This window comes from Arachis stenosperma, chromosome 5 (genome assembly GCF_014773155.1).
Source record: "Arachis stenosperma cultivar V10309 chromosome 5, arast.V10309.gnm1.PFL2, whole genome shotgun sequence".
In the NCBI taxonomy this organism is placed as follows: domain Eukaryota; kingdom Viridiplantae; phylum Streptophyta; class Magnoliopsida; order Fabales; family Fabaceae; genus Arachis; species Arachis stenosperma.
In genome coordinates this window covers 95,435,574-95,444,537 of record NC_080381.1, presented here as the reverse complement: position 1 = coordinate 95,444,537, position 8,964 = coordinate 95,435,574, and the positions used below count along the sequence as shown (strand labels likewise).

Here is an 8,964-nt window from a genome sequence, read left to right as displayed (position 1 = left end):
GTGGCTAACGTCAAACTTTCTACCCAGTTGGTATTTTTGGGGCTTAAAAGATGCCTCTTGTTTGTACTCCAATTTCATGCTCACTATAGACTATTATATATCTTTAGAAAGCTCTGAATGTAAAAGACAGAGCTAGAGTATGGTTGGATTCTCAACCTAAAGACAGCCTGAATTCTTGGGATAAGATGGTCACGACTTTCTTAGCCAAGTTCTTTCCTCCTCAAAAGCTGAGCAAGCTTAGAGTGGATGTTCAAACCTTCAGACAAAAAGAAGGTGAATCCCTCTATGAAGCTTGGGAGAGATACAAGCAACTGACCAAAAAGTGTCCTTCTGATATGCTTTCAGAATGGACCATCCTGGATATATTCTATGATGGTCTGTTTGAATTATCTAAGATGTCATTGGACCATTCTGCAGGTGGATCTATTCACCTAATGAAAACGCCTGTAGAAGCTCAGGAACTCATTGACATGGTTACAAATAACCAGTTCATGTACACTTCTGAAAGGAATCCTGTGAGTAATGGGACGCCTCAAAGGAAGGGAGTTCCTGAAATTGATGCTCTGAAAGCCATACTGGCTCAGAACAAAATGTTGACTCAGCAAGTCAACATGATATCTCAGAGTCTGAATGGATTGCAAAATGCATCCAACAGTACTAAAGAAGCATCTTCTGAAGAAGAAGCTTATGATCTTGAGAACCCTGCAATGGCAGAGGTAAATTACATGGGTGAAGCCTTTGGAAACACCTATAACCCTTCATGGAGAAATCATTCGAATTTTTCATGGAAGGATCCACATAAGCAAGGCTTCAATAATAACCATGGTAGAAGAAACAGGTTTAGCAATAGCAAACCTTTTCCATCATCTTCTCAGTAACAGACTAAGAATTCTGAGCAAAGCCCCTCTGGCTTAGCAAACATAGTCTCTAATCTATCTAAGGCCACTCTAAGTTTCATGAATGAAATAAGGTCCTCCATTAGGAAATTGGAGGCACAAGTGGGTCAGCTGAGTAAGAAAATCACTGAAACTACTCCTAGTACTCTCCGAAGCAATACAGAAGAGAATCCAAAAAGAGAGTGCAAGGCCATTGATATAATCAATATGGCCGAATGCACAGAGGAGGAGAAGGACATGAATCCCAATGAGGAAGATCTCCTGGGACGTCCTCTGAATAAAAAGGAGTTCCAAATTGAGGAATCTAAGGAATCTGAGGCTCACCTAGAGACCATAGAGATTCCATTGAACCTTCTTTTACCATTCATGAGCTCTGAGAACTATTCTTCCTCTGAAGAGGACGAAGATGTAACTGAACAGCAAGTTGCTCAATATCTAGGAGCCATCATGAAGCTGAATACGAAGTTGTTTGGTAATGAGACTTGGGAAGGTGAACCTCCCTTTCTCATTAGTGAACTAGATGCATGGGTTCAGCAAACTCTACCTCAAAAGAAATAAGATCCTGGTAAATTCTTAATATTCTGTACCATAGGCACCATGACCTTTGAGAAGGCTCTATGTGACTTAGGGTCAGGTATAAATCTTATGCCACTATCTGTAATGGAGAAATTGGGGATCTTTGAGGTACAAGCTGCAAGAATCTCATTAGAGATGGCAGACAAGTCAATAAAACAAGCTTATGGATTGGTAGATGACGTGTTAGTGAAGGTTAAAGGCCTTTACATCCCTGCTAATTTCATAATCCTAGACACTGGGAAGGATGAGGATGAATGCATCATACTTAGAAGACCCTTCCTAGCCACAGCAAAAGCTGTAATTGATGTTGACAGAGGAGAGCTAGTCCTTCAATTGAATGGGGACTACCTTGTGTTTAAAGGTCAAGGATCTTCCTCTACAACCATGGAGTGGAAGCATGAACAACTTCTCTCAATGCAGAGTCAAACAGAGCCCCCACAATCAAACTCTAAGTTTGGTGTTGGAAGACCACAACCAAACTCTAAGTTTGGTGTTGAACCCCCACATTCAAACTCTAAGTTTGGTGTTGGGAGGTCCCAACAATGCTCTGAATACCTGTAAGGCTCCATGAGAGCTCACTGTCAAGCTATTGATATTAAAGAAGCGCTTATTGGGAGGCTACCCAATTTTTTATTTATCTATATTTCTATTGTTCTTTTTGTGTTTTATTAGGTTTATGATCATGTGGAGTCACAAAACAATTGCAAAAATTAAAAACAAATCAAAAACAGCAGAAGAATTAGCACACCCTGGAGGAAGAGCTTGCTGGCGTTTAAACGCCAGTAAGGAGCATTTGGCTGGCGTTTAACGCCAGAATAGAGCATGAAGCTAGCGTTGAATGCCAGAAACAAGCAGCAGTCTGGCGTTTAAACGCCAGGATTGCACCCTGAGGAAAGCTAGCGTTAAACGCCAGAAACAAGCAGCAAAGTGGCGTTTAACGCTAGAAACAAGCATAGAGCTGGCGTTTAACACCAGAAACAAGCATCAACCTGGCGTTAAATGCCAGGATTGCATACAAGGGCGTTTTACACGCCTAAAAGGGTGCAGGGATGAGAAATCCTTGACACCTCAGGATCTGTGGATCCCACAGGATCACCTCAGGATCTGTGGACCCCACAGGATCCCCACCTACCTTCTCCCTCTCTCTCACACTTTTTCATAACACTCTTCCCCAAACATCATTCACCAATCACCTCAATCACTCGTCCCCATCACTTTTCCACCATTCACCTCATCCTCTCTTCCCCATAAACCTACCTTAAAATTCAAAATCTCTTTACCACCCAAACCCACCCTAAATGACCGAACCCTAGCCCCTCCCCCTTCACTATATAAACCCCTCATTCTGTCTTCATTTTCACACAACACACACCTCTCTCCCTCTCCTCTATATCTTCTTCTTCTTCTTCTTCTTCTTCTTCTTCTTCTTCTTCTTCTTCTTCTTCTTCTTCTTCTTCTTCTTCTTCTTCTTCTATTCTTACTTCTTTTGCTCGAGGACGAGCAACATTCTAAGTTTGGTGTGGTAAAAGCATAGCTTTTTTGTTTTTCCATAACCATTTATGGCACCTAAGGCCGGAGAGACCTCTAGAAAGAGGAAATGGAAGACAAAAGCTTCCATCTCCAAGTCATGGGAGATGGAGAGATTCATCTCAAAAGTCTATCAAGACCACTTCTATGAAGTTGTGGCCAAGAGGAAGGTGATTCCTGAGGTCCCTTTCATGCTCAAGAAAAATAAGTATCCGGAGATCCGATATGAGATCCAAAGAAGAGGTTGGGAAGTTCTTACCAACCCCATTCAACAAGTCAAAATCTTAATGGTTCAAGAGTTCTATGCCAATGCATGGATCACTAGGAACCATGATCAAAGCATGAACCCAAACCCAAAGAATTGGCTTACAATGGTTTGGGGGAAATGCTTAGATTTCAGTCCGGAGAACGTAAGGTTGGCGTTCAACTTGCCTATGATGCAAGAAGACGCACGCCCCTGCACTAGAAGGGTCAACTTTGATCAAAGGTTGGACCAAGTCCTCATGGACATATGTATGGAAGGAGCTCAATGGAAAAGAGACTCAAAAGGCAAGCCAATTCAATTGAGAAGACTGGACCTTAAGCTTGTGGCTAGAGGATGGTTGGAGTTCATCCAATGCTCCATCATCCCTACTAGCAACCAATCCGAAGTAACTGTGGATTGGGCCATCATGATCCATAGCATCATGATTGGAGAGGAAGTAGAAGTTCATGAACTCATCTCTCTAGAACTCTACAAAGTAGCCAAAAAGCCCTCCACCTTGGCAAGGCTAACTTTTCCTCATCTCATTTGCCATCTATGCTACTTAGCTGGAGTTGTCATAGAAGGAGACATCCTCATTGAAGAGGACAAGCCCATCACTAAGAAAAGGATGGAGCAAACAAGAGAGCCCATTCATGGATCTCAAGAGACGCATGAGGAAGCTCATCATCAAGAAATCCCCGAGATGCCTCAAGGAATGCACTTTCCTCCAAACAACTATTGGAAACAACTAAACACTTCTCTAGAAGGATTGAGTCATGACATGAACCAATTAAGGGTGGAACACCAAGAACACTCCATCATTCTCAATGAGATTAGAGAAGATCAGAGAGCTATGAAGGAGGAGCAACAAAGGCAAGGAAGAGACATAGAGGCACTCAAGAACACCATTGGTCCTTCAAGGAGAAGGCGCCACCATCACTAAGATGGACTCATTCCTTAACTTCCTTGTTCTTATCTCTCTGTTTTTTGGTTTTTGAACTTCATGTTTGTCTATGTTTGTGTCTTTATTACATGATCATTAATGTCTAGTGTCTATGTCTTAAGGCTATGAATAATTCCATGAATCCTTCACCTTTCTTAAATGAAAAATGTTTTTAATACAAAAGAATAAGAAGTACACGAGTTTCGAATTCATCCTTGAAATTAGTTTAATTATATTGATGTGGTGACAATACTCTTTGTTTTCTGAATGAATGTTTGAACAGTGCATAATTTTGATCTTGTTGTTTATGAATGTTAAAATTGTTGGCTCTTGAAAGAATGATGAAAAAGAGAAATGTTATTTATGATATAAAAAATCCTAAAATTGATTCTTAAAGCAAGAAAAAGCAGTGAATAAAAAGCTTGCAAAAAATGGCAAAAAAATAATAATAAAAGAAAAAGAAAAAGCAAGTAGAAAAATCCAATAGCCCTTAAAACTAAAATGCAAGGGTAAAAAGGATCCAAGGCTTTGAGCATCAATGGATAGGAGGGCCCAAGGAAATAAATCCAGGCCTAAGCGGCTAAATCAAGCTGTCCCTAACCATGTGCTTGTGGCATTGATAAACCCATATTTCATGAGTTCTTTTGTGCTTAATTTGAGTGATTTATATAATCCTTCACCTACTTATCCACATTAATTGCATGGTTTTACTTTCCCTTCCTTATTATGTCGTATTGTAAAAAACATGTTTCCTAAGCTTTAAAAATTAATTATTTTAATTACATTTATTTCCATTCGATGCCGTGATTAGTGTGTTGAGTAGTTTCAGATTTTCTAAGGTAGAATGACTTAGAGGATGGAAAAGAAAACATACAAAAATGGAGGGAGAAAGCAAAATGGAGCTTTAAGGAAACTGGTGTTCACGCGATCGCATGGACGACGCGATCGCGTGCCAGAAGCGAAGATTCAGTGACGCGGCCACATGACTGACGCGACCGCGCGCCTTAAGCAGAAAGCACATGACGCGGTCGCATGACTGACGCGACTGCGTGGCAAGGAAAAGCTCCGAATGACGCGACCGCGTGACCCACGCGGACGCGTGACAGAGGCCACGCACCAGAAAATTACAGAACACGCTCCAGTGAGTTCTAAAGTCCTTTCTGGCCCAAATCCAAGTCCAAAAAGCATAGACCAGAGGTTATGAAGTGGGGGAATGCATCCATTCAGAGGGAGCTCGCATAATTTTAGTTTTCTATGATTTAGATTTAGTCTAGAGAGAGATTCTCTCTCTCTGAGGATTTAGGACTTCTTCTTGTTTTGGGAGTAACTCTGGATCCAGGTTTAAATGTTCTTTTATTTTAGTTCTACAATTATTTATTCCAACATTTGAATTGATTATTATAATTTGATTTATGAATTATTCCATGTCACAGATTGTTATTTGAATTAATGATAATTGAGGTATTTTCAGTCTATGATTGTTCTCTTTGATTTAAGTTGCCATTGCTTCCCATCTAATTATTTTTATTATTTCAGCAAATTTACTTTTTCCCTTTTTGGTTCTGGTTAAGAATTCAGTAACTCAATAGTTATTAAACTCAACATAATTGATAATCGTTATCTTGCTAATTGAGCTGAACTTAAATAATCCCAACCTTTTCTTAAGAAATAATTAGGATTCAAAGGTCAATTTAATTAGTCCCTTGACTTTCCTTTGCCCTGATAAAGGTTGACCAAGTGGAATTAAGATACAACTTTCATTATTGTTGAAAGGGATAACTAAGTTGGACTTCTAATTTCTCTTACCTTGCCAAAAGTTTTCTTTGCAGTTATTTATTTATTTTTAATTGCCATTTAATTCACTCGTCATTTAAATTACTTGCTTCTCACCTTCTAAACCCCGATTACAACCTTTATAACCAATAATAAGAACATACTTCCTCGCAGTTCCTTGAGAAGATGACCCGAGGTTTAAATACTCGGTTATCAATTTTAAAGGGGTTTGTTACTTGTGACAACCAAAACGTTTGTATGAAAGGACTTTTGAAGGTTTAGAAACTATACTTGCAACGAGGATTTATCCGCAAATCTCTCATCAGGCATGCAGGTCCAAGTGAAAAGCTTGAGACTAAGTTGTTAAAGTCGTGATCCAAGGCAAAAGAGTGTGCTTAAGAACCCTGGACACCTCTAATTGGGGACTTTAGCAAAGCTAAGTCACAATCTGAAAAGGTTCACCTAGTTATGTGTCTGTGGCATTTATGTATCCGGTGGTAATACTGGAAAACAAAGTGCTTAGGGCCACGGCCAAGACTCATAAAGTAGCTGTGTTCAAGAATCAACATACTTAACTAGGAGAATCAATAACACTATCTAAACTCTGAATTCCTATCAACGCCAATCATTCAAAACTTCAAAGGATAAAGTGAGATGCCAAAACTGTTCAGAAGCAAAAAGCTACAAATCCCGCTCATCTAATTAGAACTAATATTCATTGATATTTTGGGATTTATAGTATATTCTCTTCTTTTTATCCTATTTGATTTTCATTTGCTTGGGGAAAAGCAACAATTTAAGTTTGGTGTTGTGATGAGCGGATAATTTCTACGCTTTTTGGCGTTGTTTTTAGGTAGTTTTTAGTAGGATCTAGCTACTTTTAGGGATGTTTTTATTAGTTTTTATGCGAAATTCACATTTTTGGACTTTACTATGAGTTTGTGTGTTTTTCTATGATTTCAGGTATTTTCTGGCTGAAATTGAGGGACCTGAGCAAAAATCTGATAGGAGGCTGACAAAGGACTGCTGATGTTGTTGGATTCTGACCTCCCTGCACTTGAAATGAATTCTTTGGAGCTACAAAACTTCAAATGACGCGCTCTCAACTGCGTTGGAAGATAGACATCCAGGGCTTTCCAGCAATATATAATAGTCCATACTTTATTCGAGTTTAGACGACGCAAACTGGCGTTCAATGCCAGTTCCATGCTGCATTCTGGAGTAAAACGCCAAAACACGTTACAACTTGGCATCTAACTCCAAGAGAAGCCTCTGCACGTGTAAAGCTCAAGCTCAGCCTAAGCACACACCAAAGTGGGCCCCGGAAGTGGATTTCTGTACGATTTATTTTTGTAAACCCTAGCAGCTGGTTTAGTATAAATAGAATTTTTTACTATTGTATTAGTCATCTTTGACCATATCTTTGATCAGTTTATGCGATCTTAGACATTGGGGGCTGGCCTCTCGGCCATGCCTGGACCTTGTTCTTATGTATTTTCAACGGTGGAGTTTCTACACACCATAGATTAAGGTGTGGAGCTCTGCTGTACCTCGAGAATTAATGCAAAGTACTACTATTTTTCTATTCAAATCTCGTTTATTTCTATTCAAAGATATCCATTCGCGCCTAAGAACCTGATGAATGTGATGATTATGTGACGCTCATCATCATTCTCACCTATGAACGCGTGCCTGACAACCACTTCCGTTCTACAAGCAAATAAGCCTGAATGAGTATCTCTTGGGTTCCTTAACCAGAATCTTCGTGGTATAAGCTAGAATCCATTGGCAACATTCTTGAGAATCCGGAAAGTCTAAACCTTGTTTGTGGTATTCCGAGTAGGATTCAGGGATTGAATGACTGTGACGAGCTTCAAACTCGCGAGTGTTGGGTGTAGTGATAGACGCAAAAGGATCAATGGATCCTATTCCAGCATGTCATCCGTGCTGTGACAGAGCACCTGGACCATTTTCACTGAGAGGACGGACGGTAGCCATTGACAACGGTGATCCCTCAACATACAGCTTGCCATGGAAAGGAATATGCACAATTGGATGGAGACAGCCGGAAAGCAGACGTTCAAAGAGCCATACAGCACCTTCATACGCTTATCTAAAATTCCTACCAATGACATAAGTATCTTTATCCTTATTTTATGCTTTATTTATCTTTATTTTTGAAAACCGTTATAACCATTAGAATCCGCCTAACTGAGATTTACATGGTGACCATAGCTTGCTTCATACCAACAATCTCCGTGGGATCGACCCTTACTCACGTAAGGTTTATTACTTGGACGACCCAGTGCACTTGCTGGTTAGTGATGCGAAGTTGTGAAGAAAGTGCTGAGTTCATAAACGCACATACCAAGTTGAGCGCCATTGTTAGAGATCACAATTTCATGCACCAATACCTCTCCCCAAGCCACCACCATCCATTCTTTCATTCAAGTGGGTAAATTCCTTATACTCAAGCTTTATTATTCCCCTTGAATATGGTTTGGTTGAGACGGATGGTCAACTTAGATATATTTGTAGCTTTAAGAGCAAAAAGGAGATGGCTAGTGGTTGGAAATATCATCCTAGGTTCGTGATGGCTACATGTTCAAAGCTTAATTGCAATGGTTGGTGTAGAACTAGATTGCTTGGGTCTAGGATGTTGTTTGGCTGCTTAAATGAGAATTCCAAGGCTATGCCACCCAAATGGAATAATGATAATCAACTTAAAGATGGGTGTAGAAACAAGATATGAGATCCCGACATACATGAGGATCAACTTTTGGAGCCCATGGGTTGTGAGGAACTCCACCCAAGCTTGGAGTTATTAATTTTGAAGAATGGTGCTTATTGGAGACTCAAGCATTGGTGGATGTTCCAAGATGAGTTCAAGCACAAGCCACCTTGAGAGGAGCTCCCCATAAGTCCAACTTAAGGACAATAAACAAAAGTGCTAGGTGGGAGACACCCCACCATGGTAAACTCTTTTCATTTTTCTCTTTTGTATA

The 8,964-nt window shown here is 40.0% G+C and overlaps 1 non-coding gene across 1 annotated transcript; it reads right to left on the bottom strand.

Annotated features, from left to right (window-relative positions):
• Positions 1-233: 233 nt before the first annotated feature.
• Positions 234-341, bottom strand: LOC130984624 (small nucleolar RNA R71). Its single transcript, XR_009088542.1, has one exon. It is a non-coding gene; the product is annotated as a small nucleolar RNA R71 (small nucleolar RNA).
• Between the last annotated feature and the right edge of the window lie 8,623 nt (positions 342-8,964).